This window comes from Rattus norvegicus, chromosome 19 (genome assembly GCF_036323735.1).
Source record: "Rattus norvegicus strain BN/NHsdMcwi chromosome 19, GRCr8, whole genome shotgun sequence".
NCBI classification, from domain to species: Eukaryota; Metazoa; Chordata; class Mammalia; order Rodentia; family Muridae; genus Rattus; species Rattus norvegicus.
In genome coordinates, this window is record NC_086037.1 from 58136385 (window position 1) to 58154631 (window position 18247).

Here is an 18247-nt window from a genome sequence, read left to right on the forward strand (position 1 = left end):
ACACTTTCGGGCCTCTTTTCCTCTCATTTCAGAGCTCCAAGGTAATGCCCAAGCATTAACACTTGGATGAAATACACACACTGCCACAGGTCCTCTGCGGAGGGCCAGGTAGTAAATATTCTAGGCTCTACTGGTCATATGAACAGTTCCTGTTGCAACTATATATCTTTGCCTTTCTGTCTCAGAAGCAGCTGTAGATAACATACAAAAAATATAGGGATATACTTGTGTTCCAGTAAAATGTTATTTACTAAAACAGGCTGGGATTGGGTTTGATCAACAGGCTTATAAAACCTCGGTAACACTGTATTTCCCAAAATCACAAATGATAATTGATAAAGTTGCCACAGATTCTGGGCCCAGATCTTTTATTTTCCTTTTGTGTTTTTTTTTCTGAACTAGAAACATGATAATGAACACAAGGAACTGAGTATTAGTACAGAACTATCATCTCAAACTCAAAGCTTACCTGATGTTCACAACATGACTAACTGACAAACCTGGGTTACCACAAATGTAGTGGTCTTTAGTTTTCTGTTGCTTATTCTCGGCTCCCAACCACATTTTTTTTATTCAGTTGATTTCCACGTCTTTTCTCACTTGTGGTGATGTCTGGATTTTTAGTTTTTATGACATGGACATATTTAAAGAGTACTGGCCATTTATTTAGTATGACAAATTTCAAATGGGTGTATGTGTGTGATGAATTCAAGTGTTCACACGGAACTCAGCAATTTATCTGCAGAAATCTAAATGGAGTGTTTGTAACATCAATGGGGACATGGTTTGACCACATCCCCCTGATGGTGTGAATGTCCTGGTTACCATGATGTGGCAGGATATTTGATCACACTGTGAACCCCAAGATTGTGTTATTTCCTGGGGAAAAAACTATTTCTAGTTGTCTGGTGGCTCAGTCCTAGCATATACCTTTAATCCAAGGGCTTCCTGTTTGTTGTAAACAGGATTAAATAAAGTCAACCATAGGTCAAGAGGTGGAGCAAGCAACCAGTTGACAGGAAGTAAACACAGGAAACCTAGCAGGCTTTTACCCCAGCATCTGGCTCCAGAGTCTTCATCTGTAAAATCAAATGATTGAAATATTGTTAAAAAAAAAAACAGTGCGATTAATGTTTTGTCACAAGCTAGAGTCCATTGGAAAAGGAAACCTTAGTTGAGAAATTGACCTCTGAGCATGTCTGTGATGCATAATGATTGATGTGACAGGGTCCAGCCTACTTTGGGCGGTGCTAACCCTAGGCAGATGGTCTTGGGCTGTATAACAAAGCAGATTGAGCAAGTAAGAGGAAACAAGCCATTAAACAATGCTCCTCATGGTCTCTGCTTCAGTTCCTGCTTCTAGGTCCTTGCCTTGAATCCCTGCCTTGGTTTCACTTGACAATGAACTACAAATTATAAGATGGACAAACCCATTCATCTCCAAAATTTTAACCCAGAATTGCTCCTGTCTAAAGAAAATACAGGGACAAAGAGTGGAGCAGAGACTGAAAGAAAGGCCATCCAGAGACTGTACCACCTGGGGATCCAGCCCATATGCAGCTACCAAACTATTACTGACATTGAGTGCATGCTGACAGGAGCCTGATATAACTGTCTCCTGAGAGGCTCAGCCAGAGCCTTACTGATATAGGGACGGATGTTTGCAGTCAACCACTGGACTAAGCACGGTGACCCCAATGGAGGAGTTAGAGAAAGAACAGAAGGAGCTGAAGTGGTTTGCAATCCCATAGGAAAAACAATATCAACCAACCAGATACCCTAGAGCTCCCAGGGACTAAACCACCAACCAAAGAGTACACATGAAGGGACCCATGGCTCCAGTCACACATGTAGCAGAGGATGGCCTTGTCAGGCACTAATGGTAGGAGAGACCCTTGGTCCTGGGAAGGCTTGATGCCCCAGTGAAGGGGAATGCTAGGGAGGTGAGGCGGGAGTGGGTAGGTAGGTGGAGGAGCACCCTCATAGAAGCAGTAGGAGATGAACGGGATAGGGGGGTTGTGGAGGGAAACTAGGACAGGGGATAACATTTGAAATGTAAATAAATAAAATATCTAATAAATAAATAAATAGAAAAATAGATAAACCCTTTTCTCCACAAATTGTTTTGCATCTCTATTTCATCACAGCAACAGAGAAGCAAACAATTACTAATTTTGCTTTTGCCACTAATAAATATTTTAAGGAAGATACTTTAAGATCTACCTAAGTAACTTATTCTGCCTTAGACTTTGGTCCACTAAGTCTAGCTAGAGTGTGTCCACCAATTAGTCCAGCAGTTAAAAAGAATGTTGTTTACAGTCATTATTACCATGGAATTGGAACTTTTTCTCTAAATGTTAAAAAGACAGTTGGGCTCATGAGAAAAATAAGGTCCCTATATCTATGTAACAGTGTTACCAGAATGCAAACCAAAAACTGTAATTGCTTCCTGTGGAGATAGGGCTCAAAACCCCGAAGAATCTGGCAGTGGGAGGCCACCGTTGTCATGGATGTTAGTTGTTTGGAAGTGCTAGAAAGCTGGTGTGTAGAGCAAAGATGGCAGGTGCTGAGACAATGCAGGTGAAATGCTGTCCCCAAGGTGTCCCGGAAGGCTATGCAAGCTGCCAAGGCTGAGCAGAACACAGGCTGCCTTTGGCAAAGGTCATTTAAATGGAAACTTGAGAGGTTCAATGGAAACTAAGGCCTTTTTCCCTCGATCACAGTTACCTTGCTGAGTAACAGCGGGACACTCTTGCTACCAGTGTACAGTGTCTGAGAGGAGGCTATGATGAAAAGCAGAAGGTAGAAGAAACAAAGGGGTGGGGCGCGGGGAGATGCCTAGAAGAGACTGAGCCAACTAAGACCTAAAGCTAAGCAAGGTTATACCAAAAAACCATCCTCTGTCTGTATGGAACGTTGTGGAAAGAATATGGCCTAAACATGCAGTCCTAATCACCAGGACATTTACTAGGACCTACTGAACTCAATTTGGGGGCTGTCTCACAAGTCAAGTGTTCGATTGGTTTGTAACTCATTCTATAGATCAGGCTGGCCCTGAACTTAGAGATCCACCTACTTGTGCTTCCCAAGCGCTGGAATTAAAGGTGTGCAGAAACGATGTGTTTCAATGTGGTATATGTGCTTTTAATATAAAGAAGGAAATAGAGTCAGAGGAAAACAGGCTGATTTGGTGGAATGAAATGTGCTGTATTTTAGAAATAATCAGTGCATTATCTGTAGATGAAACCTTATAATACAACTGAGTTCCCCTCACCTCCCTTTGCTTTGAATTTTGCAAATTGTTTACAATGAGTGATGGTGCAATGGCTGGTGGTGAAGAGTGCTATTTGCATAAGCATCTGCCCCTGTGTTCAGAAACCAAGCATCCTTATAAAAAGCCAGATGTGGCCACACAGCCACTTGTAATCAGTATAGGGACAATGGCAGGAGAGTTTCTGGAGTCTGCCAGTTGACGAAAATTATTGGAAGTCTGTGGGTATAATGGGAGATCTTGTCTCAAAGTTGTAAGCCAGAGAGGGATAGAACAGGACACACAAAGACTATCTCTGACCTCTACACATATGCACTCTGGTGTGCACATACCAAACGCGTCTACATATAAGCCACACATACACCACACAGAGAGACAAAGCTGAAAGTTCAAACAAGGTATTGATGTGTAAATATGGATGAATCTATGCCCAATTATTTTTTTAAAAGGTATCCACTTCCTATATCCTTTGTGGGTTGGCCTGAGGTTTTATAGGTCTATGACTGAAGAGACTGCAGACCACGGATTGCTCGGAAGTTTCTTAGAGCATATGTACAAGTCCATTCGTCCTGAGCCCCATGGTGTGTTCCTCTTCTTGCTCTGTGAAAGAATCATGTCAGGACTTTGATGCTGTTGTGATGGCATTCCTTGTCTGTGGGACTAGGAGTTGAAGGAAAAGCCATCTCAGGGTGATCTATGTGAAGGAAAAAGTGAAAAAGGCCCTGTGGTTTCAGGGAAGCAGAAATGTATCCTATGTCAGCCATAATGTCTTCCTTCTACACCTCTGTTGCATTTGTGTGTGTCTGTGCATGTGTGTGTGTGTGCATGCATATGTGTGTATGCATTCATAATTGTGTGTGTATGTGTCTGTGTGTGTATATGTGTGTGCATCCACATAAATCCGTATACATTTATAACTGTATGCATGTGTTTATGTGCATGTGTATATGTATATGTGTGTGTCTGTGCATATGTATGTGCATGTATATGTGTGTATGCATTCATAATTGTGTGTATGACTGTGTGTGTGTTTGTGTGTGTGTGTGTGTGTGTGTATGTGTGAATATGCACACTGTGTCTAAGGAGATGGGGTTATTGTGGATGTTGCATGGGGAACACTGCATAAGCTTGAACCTGCAATCCTCGAGAGGTGTCACTGTTTGGGTTTTAATGGAGGCAATAAAAATAGGAAAGTACAGACTTGGCTCTGAGACTCTGTAGAAAGAAGGATGGATCTCACTTGCAGACACTGAGATCAACTGTCAGAGTAGTATTATGATACAAGGCCAAGAGGAGAATATGGAAATACTCAGTTCTACTCAATTAACCACTGGGAATCACTACAATGCTCGACTTTAGATTCTTCACTGTATTACTCTTTCCTTAAGGTTATAATGAACATCGGTGATTTTCACATTGTCTTACAGTATAGCCCTGAAGTCACCCTGGAGTAAACAGTGAGAGGAATTCCTGAATGAGAAGAACATGAGCCTAGTTAAAGCCTAGTGACTCTAAAGAATACATTGGAGTAGTGATGTCCTGTGAACCTGTACCCATGTGTACCTGCTGACTGGCATAAGCATGGATTTTCACATCTGTACTGAGGGCACGCATTATTAACAGATTTTGTTCGGGAAATAGGGTCTCATGTAGCGCAGGCTGGATTCTAACTTATTATTGTAACCAAGGCTATCCTTGAACTTATGACCCTCGTGCCCACACCCTCCCAAGAGCTCGGACAACCTGGTGAACCATCACATCTAACTTCTTCATTTTTAAATCGCGAATGCACATGAAGCATGTTTGCTTTAAGCTTACATGATGTTTCTTAAGGAAAATGGAAATTAGAAGAGTTAGTACCGGTTAATCTTAACATGACATGGTTACGATGATAAATTATAAAACATTTCCTCAGGCGTTTTACTCAGCAAAGAAACTCTATTAAAAGGATACTGTGGACAAAGTGACAGAGGTCTCTAAATGCCTAAATTGAAATCCAAATGCTGTATTCATAACCCAAGTCCTGGCCAATTCCCAGGTCAAATTCTAGATTCTCTACAACCCAGCCACTTCACTGCTTCCTCCAACTGAAAACCAGTATTTCCCTCTTGGGTCACAACCCAGGGACAAACAGGTCAGGTCACTGCTTGTTTGTTCACCTTATGTGGCCTCTGCTTGCAAATCTGAATTCTGGTTCTTTGTGCATGGGGTGGATTGTGGGGACTGAAGAACTAGAAGAAGCCAGACAGGTAGTGTTAAGGTGACATGATCCTAATACCACATGATAGGCTCAGAGGGTATAAGGCCGAGTTTGTAAAACAACTGTCCCTCTTATGCCCTGAGTGGGTATTGCATTCTCGTATTTACTGTGCTCTTTTTCCTTCTGAGTCTGCTGAACATGTGACCATTGAAGTGGGCGCTTGATCATATTGCATGTGGCCATCTGTTATAAACCAAAACCTCCCTATATAAACAGCTTAAATAAACTATAAAGACTGATTAGGTTATGGCCCAAAAGAGCTGCTATCTTGAAATTTTATTACTTATTTATTTACTTATTTAATTACTTACTTAATTATTTTTCAAGCCAGGACTGTCTATGCTACTAACACTAGTTTGAAACTCACTACATAGCCCAGGTTGGTCTCAAAGTTATTCATGCTCCTTCTCTCCCTTAGTCTTCTGGATGCTAAGTGTAGTGTGTGATCCCCCATGCTTGGCCTTGTCTTGCAATTTTCAATTAAACTAACAGCCATAGGTGGCCAGATTCATATGCCATATCCACTTCAGATGGGTGTGGCTTTCTGTGATGTTATTTGTACTCATGTCTGGTGGGACCAGGCCAATATGAATCATCCTTATGCCACCAATATATTCAGATAATATAATATTAATCATATCTGTAAGCATTTTAAATTACTTAATGAAATCTGTAATCTACTCTTGATAACAGCCAGTGAGGCAACAGTCGATAACAATTACATATTATGTATCTTAAAAGCTAACAGAAGGACAATGAATATTTTATTATGAAGAAATGGTAGGTTATGGGGAGTACATATGGTTAACATGATTATATAACACATGCACATATATGTTGTCAAACATATATAGCGTCAAACATCATGAGGCGTACTATGCTTTCACATAAAATTTTATGTTTTGTACACCCATTATACAGATTTTAATCCAAAGGATTTAGGTTGGCACATAAATGTTTTATATTTTCCACAAAGAGATGCCAGTTATGTAGGATATAAAGTCCATGTCTTTGGATGTATGGATTGATAGGTGATATTGCAGTTTCAATTTAATATGACCTCCCTAGGCTCATATGTTTGAAGCTTTGGTGTCCTGCCTTTGTGGTATTTAGAAAAGTTGTGGAACCTAAGGGGTTGCTGGAAGAAGAACCTAATTGACTGGAGATTTTGAGTTTCAGAGCCTGGTCCCACTTCCTGCTTTCGTCTGACAGCCAGCTTTTTACTTCTGCCACTGTGGCTTCTCTACCTGTGGCCTATCTTCTCTGCCAGAGTGGACTTGGTGGACTTTGTCCCCTGGGAGTGTAAATCAAATCCCCTTTCTCTCCCCTAAGTTGCTTTTTGGTTTTTGTTTTTGTTTTTGTTTTTGTTTTTGTTTTGTTTTGTTTTTCAAGACAGGGTTTCTCTGTGTACCCCTAGCTGTCCTGGAACCCACTTTGTATCTCAAGCTGGCCTCAGACTCAGAGATTTGCCTGCCTGTGCCCCCTGAGTGATAGAATTAAAGATTGGTGCCATCATCACTGGGCCCTAGGCTGCTTTTGACAGGGAATTTTGTCAGAGCAACAGAAAGAAACCTAGACAAACAGACAGACAAATGATAAGATAGATGGATGGACGGATGGATAAATAGATAAATAGGTAGGTAGGTAGATAGGTAGGTAGGTAGATGATAGAAGATAAATAAATGATAGATAATAGTCAAATCATTGATAGACAGTAATAGATAGGATAGTTATAGTTAATACACATATATACACAATAAATATGTGATTTGATGTATAAGTATTTTGTAAGTCACCCTGAATGTCTTTAAGATTTCTTCCTCATTCTATACTAAAGAAGCAGTAACTACACTATTCATATTTTATCCTAGAATTCTACACTTAGAACGTATTGAAGCTTGCTATAGGGCATCATCTATTCAGTAAGCCAAAGGGTTCATTGGCACGTCCATCTGTATCAACACGAAGTGCAGAGCAAATTTCTGCTCTCCAGCTATGTCTCTGTTGAGTATTTTTAAATATTTTAAAATTCACGGGAATAATCGACGCCCAGAAGAATTACATCTTTGGCAATGAAAACCACACTGAGGGATTTGAGAGCCTTTGCAAAGTGCCACTCAAACTTAGTATTTATGAACTCGTTGCTCTTTCAAATCAAGAACAAAGCAATTAACTACAATTTCACACCTTTAGGAAGACTAGGAACACAGCCTGCTGCCTATTGTAAATTCCAGAGTGTATCCTTTCACTTAAATTTATAGTTCCATTGTGTGGTGTGTTTTTTTTTTCTTTTCTTTTCTTATTCAAGAGACTCTTCAAAACAGAACTTTCAGTTTGTTCGTGGGAAATGGGAAGAGTGTGCCAGCTTTGTTCTTAAAACAATAAGCTTAATAGGTCCCACTGTGAGGATAATTATAAGCCTGATTCTTAAGAACGCGATACAAACAAAAAGATGATGTGTGGTGTGATGAGATGGTCCACGGCGGGCTTTTTTGAAGGTGGCGTTCAGAACTTCAGAGAGATGAACCTTTGGTGGGCGGGCAACTTGCACAGTAATTTCTGAGTGTTCCCTATGTTTTCAAGGCACCATGTGTATCCTCCCATCTTCCACAGAGACCGCACTGTATCCAGACCGTATTCAAATCTTTTTCACTCTTCTGACATAGAGGACAGTAAGTAGCCATCTCTAGCATGCCCACGTGGGAAGGCACGGGTTTGAATATTAGTCATCTGACTGTAACTGGAGCCTGTCTGTTCCCTCTCTGCCATTTTCTGTGAATAGGAATAGGGGGAGAAAAGTCTACCAAAATTCATGACATACCAGAAACTTGCCCCAAATGGGAAGGGATTTTTGTTGTTTGTTTGTTTTTTGCTTGTTTGTTTGTTTGTTTTTACATTGATGACAGCAACAAGGCCATCTATGTTGACACGTGAGAGCTGCAAAAAGAAGGAAATGGAATTTGGTATCTTTTTCTTAGGTGCTTTGGATATAAATATTATTAGTAGTTTTACTTCCTATTCTTTAAATTTTTTATTTATTAGTTTTATTTATTTACTTTACATTCTACTCACTGCCCCTCCTCCACTGTCACCCCCTCCACACTCTTTTCCTCCCCATCCCCTTCATGTTGGGGCCTCACCTGGGTATGCCCAAGCCCCACATCCTAGCACATCAACTCTCTGTGGAGCTAGGCGATGCAATTCCCATCAAAAGTGCAACCCAATTCTTTACAGACTTCGACAGAGCAATTCTCAACTCCATATGGAAAAACAAAAAATCCAGGATTGCATAAACAATCCTGAACAATAAAAGAACTTCTGGACGTATCACCATCCCTGACCTCAAGCTATACTACAGAGCAATAGTGAGAAAAACTATGTGGTATTAATATAAGAACAGACAGGTTGGTCAATGGAATCAAAGTGAAGACCCTGAAGTAAATTCACATACCCATGGTCACGTGGTTACTTCCTATTCTTAGTCCCTGACATTGGCCCTTGATTCTTCCCTCAAAGCTACCACACGTCATGGTAGACCGTCCTCCTTTAGCTTCTGCTCAACAATGACAGAGAGATCAGCTCTGCACATGGCCACTCTACTGCTCAAAACAGTATGTGCGTGTCTGCTCATGAATGCACGGCCAAGTCTTTCCAGTTCTGGCTTCCTGTGGAACCGTGTTTTCTACGAGTCCCTTCACTCTTCCAACAAGCGGTAAATTCTTTTTGTTGTTTGCTTGCTTGCTTTTCTTTGTTATTTTTGTTATTTTTTTTTTGCTTTTTATTGATTCGTTGTGAGTTTCACATTATGCACCCAAGTTTTGCTCATCTCCACTTCATATCCATCCTTCACATTTGCAACTTATTCCCCAAAATAAAATGCACACAAACCAACAAACAAGAACAAATATAAACCATAGAAAAAAAGTCTCATTGAGGAAGCTACAGTGTGTCACAGTGTGTCCCACAGTACACCCCTCTGTCCACACATCTTCACTTGTAAATGTCCAGTGCAGAGAGTCATCGGTCTGGTTGGAGGTCTCTGGCTTCTGTGAGACCAACAATACCGGATCCTCATAATGACTTCTCAACAATTTGCAGATGATATAGAGTTTGGGATGGGCCAACTTAGAGCCCTGGACCTGGGCCTGGATGGTGGCTGACCTAGTCAGTGCACCAGCTTTTCCTTTGTACCAGGGCAAGTTCTCCATCACTGCTCATGCCAAGCCACCCAATGCTGCCACCAGCAGGAGGCAGGGTCAGCTCTACAGCACTGATGCCCTCAGGACTGGCTTTCTGGCACTGTCCAGAGCCAGCTCTACTCTTCTGCCTAGTCAAGGTGCAGGGGCCTGCTCTCCCAAGTGCTCCATCCAGTGACAGGCAAGAGCTAGCTTTCCCACTCTCATGACCCCAGGGCTAGCTCTCCTGTCTAGTGTAGGCAGTGAGGCAGGGGATGAGAGAGAGGGAATCACCTCAATACCCATACCACCTCATGCCAGACAAGTGGCAGGGCCAGCTCTCCTATGTTCTTTCCCTCAGGGCTGGCTCACCTGTGTTCCCTCCACCAGGACCACCTCTATTGTACTGCCCAGATGAAGTTACATAGACCCTTTTCCTGAGTGCTGCAGCCAGCCAAGACAAGGCCAGCTCAGTTGCTTTCATGACCTCAGTGCCAAGTCTCCTGACTGCCACAGGTGTTGGGGGAGGGGAGGGACATCACCCCCCCCAACACACACACACACACACACACACACACACACACACACATACACACACACTCAGGTTACCTCATGGCAGTCAACTAGTAGGGCCAGGTCACCTGTGGAATCACCCTTGGGGCTAGCCTGCTCAATTTTTCTGTCCAGGCAAGGAAGCAGGGCATGTTCTCCCAGGGGTTACATCTGGTGAAAGGCAAGTCTAGCTCTCTTCAGTTCATGACCCTGTAGGCAGTTTTCCCAACTGCTGAGAGTGGTGAGGGGTGGCGCATGGGGGCTCCTGTGCCACCCTACAAGAGATGAGTGGCAGGGTCAGCTCTCCTATACTCACTCCCTAGGGACTAACTCACCCATACCCAACCATCAGGGTCAGCTCCACTCGTACTGCCCAGACAAGGTGCAGGATTGGCTCTCCCAAGTGCTGCCGCTGTGAGAAAATGGAGCCAGCTCTCCAGAGTACTATGGGGAGTGAACAGTAGGGTCAGTTATGCACAGCCCCGGGCATCCATGTGGTCCCCAGTGGCTACCCCAACAAGGGGCATTCCCATTTCTCTAGTGGTAATATGAGCCATGGACATACCCCTGCCACTGCATAGCTATGGACTCGGACATCCCCTTCAGCAGCAACCCAGGTTAGAAGTTTACCATAGTCCTAAGTGGCAGGGCTGGCTGGCCATTCACAGCAGGTTCCTCCTCTCTGCACTCAAGTCTCCAGGTCCATCTCTCTTCAGAATGTTCAAGCTCCTCCACTTCTCTTTCTCTCCTGTCTGACCACCACATACACATTGTGGTGGCTCCCACTGCAGCCTGGACACTTTGGGTGGCGTGCCCCCGGGTGACATCCTCCATCTGCGCTGGTGTCTATGGCCTGGCAGTGCCTGTGCCATGTGTTGGAAGACAAGCCTGTGAGTGACATGGCTGTCTATGGGTCTCTGGCTGTCTTCCTCCTCCCTTGCTGCTCTGCCTGAATTTGGTTTGACTTGTTTTTTTGTGAGTTCTAGTTGTGGTTTTGCATTCTGCCCTGTAGCGGGGTGTGGGAATAGCCAATTAGGCAGGCGGAACTCAGAGACTGTCTTTACCCTGCCCTGCCTGTGTCGCTGTTGAGCAAAACGCCGAAGTTTCCACAGGGTGGGAAAACACAGCTCCCCTGTTTTCACGGGGTGGGGAAACAGCCTAGGATGTAGGAGGTCGAAGCTAGGGTTCCCGAGTTCCTGGGCATCCAGTTGCTGCTGGGAACCAAATGGAGTCAGGAGCGAAGGGTCAGGGCTCCACAGGCCGGTGATGAGGAGCCCAGGCTGGAAATTCCCAAACTCCTGAACACCCAGAAGCCACCGGGTTGTCCAGACTTGGGAAAGGATTTGGGTCCACAGGTCTACGATGAAGCTGGGCCTGGGGGTTCTCAGACTCTTGGTCATCCAGATACTGCTGGAAGACTGGAAACCACAGGAGAGCCTAGAAAGGAATCGCCCCACAGGCTGGGGACCCACCTGGGCTTGGGAGTGGGGATAAGGGGGAGAAGAACCCTGACTTAGCATATTAGAACAAGTTGTTAGCTTAGCAGCTGTTGTCTGGAAGCACAAAGGGGCCTTTTGTGGGACGCTTAGGCAGCATGGCTCTGTAGGCGAAGGTCTCCATACTCTCTGTGGTAGCTCTTGATGAAAGAGACAGTCTTTGGTTCCAAACCGTTTATCGATTGTTCATTGTGAAAAGAGAGTACACTCCACCTCCCTAGGGTGGACCAGAGATTAAATACCTTTGGAAGAAGGAATCCCCAGGAAGGGGAAGCTTATTAGCTAAACCCTCATGGCCTCTAGGTACCTCATTAGCCCGGAGAACTCTGTTCTGGTCTATGTAACCATCGGTCATGTTTCCTATATGGGAAGTTTGGCACATGTCCCAGGCCAGGAATCTGGTAGGAAGCAGGGAGCCGCCTATCATCTCAGGTGGGTGCCTGAGTGCTGGGAGCTTTGAATGCAGGTAACCTTACCTATCCTGTCATGGTCCACTGTCCCATACCTAGGAATAAAACAGCTTTGGCCACCAAGTCAGGCATCAAGCCAGAATGAACAAAGGCCTGCCATCTGCTCTGCCCCTCGTGGATATAAGAACACCACCACCACCAAGAATGTTTTCTTGCTCTTTGTAAAGGGAGAAGTGGTAGATTCTAAGTAAAGTGTTTCTGTTTCCAGTACTGCAACCCAACCCTAAGACTTTATAAAAAGAAAATGAAAACCCTTAGTAAGAATTGGCCTGTTGAACCATCATGGATGATCTGTGTCACGTATGTTTTGATTTCTGGGTTTGTTTACAGAACTAGGGATTCAACTCAGGGCTTCTCCCATGCCAGGCAAGTGCTTAATTTGCCTTAAAACTACATTTCTGGCTATATTTCTACTTGTTATTCTGAGATAGGTATTTTTATTAATTGCCCACATTGGTCTTGAACTCAATGTATAACGCAGGCTTCACTTCTGACTCTGGCCCTGAGCAGCTAGGCCTCTGCCACTAGGCCCAGTCCTGGCAGGCAGTTCGGTATGGGCAAATGTAAGCACTTGATGGCCTCTGTCCTCAAGTAGGAGAGATTTTCCAGTCAGATAATCCCTGTAGATCACTCTCTAAAATAAAGTAACCCACAGGAACTTACACTACCCTTTGAAGAGCTTTCCAAATTCAATCAGGAAGGACAAAGGCAGCTCAGCTAGTTGGCTATCTCACCAAATTAAATAAATTACCATGTTTGATTCAAAAATGGTATCCAAGAGAAAATCCTCTATCTTGGCATTTTTCCATTTATTTCATTTGATGTTCTTCAAACTTTCTGACGCAAGCTTCCTCATATTTCCACTATTAGCCATCCAGTTTTCTTCAACTAGAATTATTTTTATTTTTAAGTGTTTTTCTTATATTTATTTTATGAATATGAGTGTTTTACCTGTATATATATGCATATATGCATATATATACATATATATATATATACATATATATATATGCACACATGTGTATGCCTGGTACCAGCAGAGGCCAGAAGCAGGCATCAGATCTCTTAGAACTAGAGTTACAAATAATTGTGTGCTTAGAACTCAACCCACGTTCTCTGGAAAAGCAGCAAAAGCTCTTGACCACTGAGCCATCTGTCCAGAACCCTAGAAAAATTGTTTTTCTTATTCTATATCTCTTCTAACTGTAATGGATTATTATATATGAAGGTATAGATATTCCACACAAAGGTGCTGTGGAGATGGTTCAGTGGGTAAGAGGTGACTGCTGTCAAGCCAGACGACCTGCGTTCGATCCTCCGGACGTCTATGGAATAAGGAGATAGTGACCTTTCTCGTGATGTCCTCTACCTTCCATGAACATGCCGTGCCTTGCATACCCCCCAGTTCAAATGAACAATTGTAATAAATAATTGTAAAATGTAAAATTTTTACAACACATCTCCATCCAGCAGGAAGATGATCCTCCCCCGCTGTGACTTCCGGTAGCTCTCAGATCGATGTATCGTATATCTCATGTGTCTGTTATCCTGCCACAGCCTAGGTTGAGGAAGAGTGTTCCTTCTTCAGATACCTTCTTCCATGTCGCAGTCATCTCTATATTTTTATTTCTTAAAAAGAGAGCAGAAAGGAAAGGGAATTTATCATTTCTTCCACTGAATTTCCCAATACCCTCGCCTCAGATGCTAATTGTATTAAGCCTCCGTTTCCTCCCCTCTAGGTTAAACACAGTGTCACCTCCAGCATATAGTTACTGGGGAATCAAAACTAATATAGAAAATTTACGCTTGAGTATGACTGAGTAAACTGAGGAGGGAAGAGGACGAGAAGTTCACTGAGTACATTTGTAGCTGCCCATGTATGCGTAGGTCTGGGGCCATCCACTGGAGACAGCCAAGGACCACAGCCATAAGGGAAACTGACCAACTCCCAGCATCCATCTGTTCCTGCTCCTCTACTACAGACGGCGGCTTGTAATCCTATCCCTCTCCTATGCTAGCCTATTAGCTGGTTTGACCTCGGGCCAATCATAGGCAGGCAAGCACAGCTACTACGTGTTGAGAATGATATTTCTATCATGCACGTCCCAAGATACTGGTTCACTCTAGACCTCCCTGGTCACTTTAGCTGTGACTAAGCAGCAGATGAAATGGCATGGCCTCAAATAAAAGTTTGAGGTTTGTATAAAAGCATAAACCACACTGAATCAGGCAAATCATACTTGCTTGTTTAAACACGGGCATCATCATGCATCTACGGATCAATAATGACTATAGTTCATGACAGATGATTGCCAATCCTTTCTGATAAATGGAAGTCAATTATTCAGCCCCATAGGAACTAACCCAATTCATTGCAACAGGACCCCACCTCTACCAGGGCTACATTTTCAGTGACAGTGTTGATGGTGTGCTGTGACTGGAGCTTGAACCCGAGACCTCAGGCTTATGAACTCTGTCAGTGAACTGCATCCGTGGTCCCATGATCACGTTCTTTATAATAAAATTCATGAGCTCAAAAGCAGGCAGCAGCAAATGATCTTTGCTTCCTGCTCCTCTTTGGTTTATCTGCATACAAAACCATAATAAGAAGTGTTAATATATTATAGCATTTGTTGTCATTTAATATCCAGAGAGAAAATGCACGTAGACACCTTCTCCTGAAGAATTATAAAAATAGTCAAAGGAGAGTTTGCTCTTGTAAGGAAATTGTTTCACTTACCTTTGTTGCTGCTTCTGGAAGAATTGAAATTTATTTTGAATAGCAACAACAAAGACATAATATTTTATTATCAAAAATAGAAACAAATGTATAAGGTTAGGAGCATGGATAACCATAAATATAAATCTCAAAGTGCGTTATGCTCTCTCATAGCTGAGTACCAAGCTTTTTAAAAAATCTAGAAGCTCAGGACTGTAACTCTAGCTACTTGGAGAGCTGAAGCCAGAGGATCAACCTCACAGTTCAAGGCCAACCTGCACTACAGAGGGTAGACTGTCTGGGTACCTTAGTGAGACTCTGTCTGAAATGTAAAAGGAATTAGGGATAGAGTTTAGGGGAGGCGCATTTGCTTAGCATGTCTGAGGCCTTCAATCCTCAGTCCTGGGGGTCAAGGAGGAGAAAAACTTAAAGATCAAAGAAGTGTGCTTTCACTATTTTTATGGATAACAGGAATGGCCTGGCTAGTTCTCTGTTCATGATTTCATAAAGTAGCAGTCAAGTGTCAGCTGGACTAATTGTCATCTAGAGGTTGCACTGGGGAATAGTTCCTTCCCTCTTGCTTGGCCTTGTGAGCGTCTGACTATTTCTGACTGTTGACTAGAGGCTGTCCTCAATCCCTGGAAGTCAATTACTGTTCCTAACCAGGGTAAGTACATCTTAAACATGGCCACTGACCTCAGTAGATTCACAAGAGGAGTCCACAGCTCCAGTCAGCTTGGAAAGTTTTCATAATGCAGTATCACCATGGGAGCAACACCAGGCATGTTTGCTATAATCCATTGGTTAAAAGCACCTTCCTGGCCTCAAGGAAGGGAGACTTACATACAAGCACGAACATCTGGATTGTGAAGAATTGGGTGTCACCTTCAGGCTTATATACCATACTCAGTTATGTAGGAAACTTATACAAAAATCCACTGGCATTATCATTTCAGTATTTTAATTAAAGGATAAAGACAGACGCAAAATAAGGTTCAAAGTCTCCATCTTGTTTTAATTGTGTGCTTCTCTCACGTCCTTTGTGTTTGCATGTGTTTGCCCATGTGTATTCTACCACTGAACTTCACCTCAGCCCTGATATTTAGGTGTTTAAAATACATAGCCTCCTAGAGAAGACAAAAACAAAACAAAAGCCGTCTGTGTTTGCGGTTCCATGTATGCTCAGGAATTTTGCACGTGAGGCAACATTTTTATGAGTGCTATTTACTTGCTGGTTTCCACATTAAAGATCGTATATGTGATAGAAATGGCATAATACCTCTGTACATGAGATGGAGACATTTTACTCTGTAGCCAACACCCATATCTGAAGGTCGGGACTTACCTGGAAAGTAAGTGCCCTGAATATTTAGTAATTAACTTTATTAACTTTTGAAGATATTTGAACTTCGTGCAGTTTCTATATAAAGAAGAGCTATGGTTTTATTTTTTATTTTTTTTTCTTTTTTTCGTAGCTGGGGACCGAACCCAGGGCCTTGCACTTGCTAGACAAGTGCTCTACCGCTGAGCTAAATCCTGAACCCCGGTTTTATTTTTTAGAAAAGTAATTCCTGGTGAATAACATAAACACTGAGTATGCTATTTTAAGCCTTTCGAGACATATATCCTATATTAGTTATTAGTATAGGTGTTGGTGAACACAGTATTAATTGAAACTTTAAAAATGTATGACTCCAGTGTCAGGGATATAGCTCAAGTTGGAAAGCACATAGCTAGTGACCGGCGAGCACTGGATTTGATCCACAGAACAGCATAAAGGGGTTGTACACACTAACAGTTGGGAGCTAGAGGCAGGAGGAAGAGGTAATCAGGTATCGAGTGAGTTTCTGGCTACCTAGAATATATAAGACCCTGTCTTAAAACTCTAAAAGAATCAATGGGAACATTAGCATAGTTTGTGAAGATCAGAAAGAGAAAGGGTTTAGCTGGCTCGCGTGGGCTCTGGATCTCCCACGAGATTGCAATGAGGCCAATCTACGAAGGCTTGCTGCAGTTGTAGGATTTGCTTATTAGGAACAAGAAACATACTAGTGGGAGGGAAAAGTGATAGGAGTGACTGATTCATAAGGGGACCCATCAGCGTGGCGAATGTGCCTTATATACATGAGTGAAGATGTCTCAGTAAAACCCATGATGTTTGTCAGTTTAATATCTTCTAGCAATAAAAAGAAACATACATTACCCCAGGCAACCCAAGTCACTCATGACTAATGTGGAGTTTATGGTTCCTTACTGTGTCTGCCCTCCATAGGGCCATGATGTCACAGGCGCCATTCTTTTAGAACGTGGCCCAGGATGGGACGAGAAAATGAGCAAATGAGCAAACAGCTCCTTCTCTTCATTTTGGAAGTAACTACCACCACCTACCATTGATTTACATTAGATGGACCGCAGAGAGTAGACAGCACAGCATTGCGAGTCGCTAAGAGGACAGGCGTGGATGAGCCAGGCCAGAATTAGCATTTTCATCTTGTTAGGTGGATTTCTCTCTGATGATAGCCAGTAGTCCTGTGAGGCCAAGAAGGATGAGTAAACAGGTTCACTCCTCCAGCCTGAGTCAGAACAGTCTATCGATAGCCGCAACAGTTGGGTACTGTACGTCTCTTCTTATCACTAGAATGTATTAAATTGAACAAAATCGTGGGTTTTATTAAAGCGTCTTCACATGTGTATGTAAAGTGTTTTCATTACACTCATCCCCCTTGTTACCTAGTTCTGTCACCCCCTCACCCACTAGCACATGTCTTATTCCCAATAGCCTCCCACTGTCTTCCTTCTGCGGCCATGAATTGTTTTAGTTGATTCCACACAAAAGGAGGAAATGTGTGAACTCAGCTTTCTGAGTCCAGTTTGCTTCGTTGAACATAATTTCCATTTATATGAGTTTCCCTGCAAATGGCATGATTTAGCTTTCTTTAATAGCTGAGTGATATTCAACTGTGTATATGTACATATAAATGTGTGTGCCTGTGTGTGGGCATGCATGCATGTATTCATGTGTGGGTGCATGAGTGTTTGTGCATGGGTATGTTCATGCATGTGCATGTGTGTGCACGTGTGTGCGTTTGTTATTTTCTTTATCCATTCCCTAATAGGCACTAGCTGGATTCCATGTTATTATGTGTAATTTCTAGTAAATATGAACAGACAAGTGTCTCTTCTTTACTCTGCCTTAGAGTCCTTTGGGTAATACCCATGAGTACTACGACAGAAGCCTGTAATAGTTCTATCATTGGATTTCTGAGAAATGACTACACTAATTTCCATAGTGGCTGGAGCAGTT

General features: G+C 42.8%; 2 long non-coding RNA genes across 2 annotated transcripts in view; both read right to left on the reverse strand.

The window, feature by feature from the left end:
- Positions 1-13016: 13016 nt before the first annotated feature.
- Positions 13017-15017, reverse strand: LOC134483645 (uncharacterized). The gene is made up of 2 exons (XR_010060480.1): positions 14614-15017; positions 13017-13853 (listed from the first exon to the last, which is right to left on the reverse strand). It is a non-coding gene; the product is annotated as an uncharacterized LOC134483645 (long non-coding RNA).
- A 2314-nt stretch (positions 15018-17331) lies between these two features.
- Positions 17332-18247, reverse strand: part of LOC134483644 (uncharacterized) — a 54075-nt gene continuing 53159 nt past the window's right edge. Inside the window, exon 5 of the long non-coding RNA XR_010060479.1 lies at positions 17332-17577. This is a non-coding gene — a long non-coding RNA (uncharacterized LOC134483644). The remainder of the gene's footprint in view (positions 17578-18247) is intronic.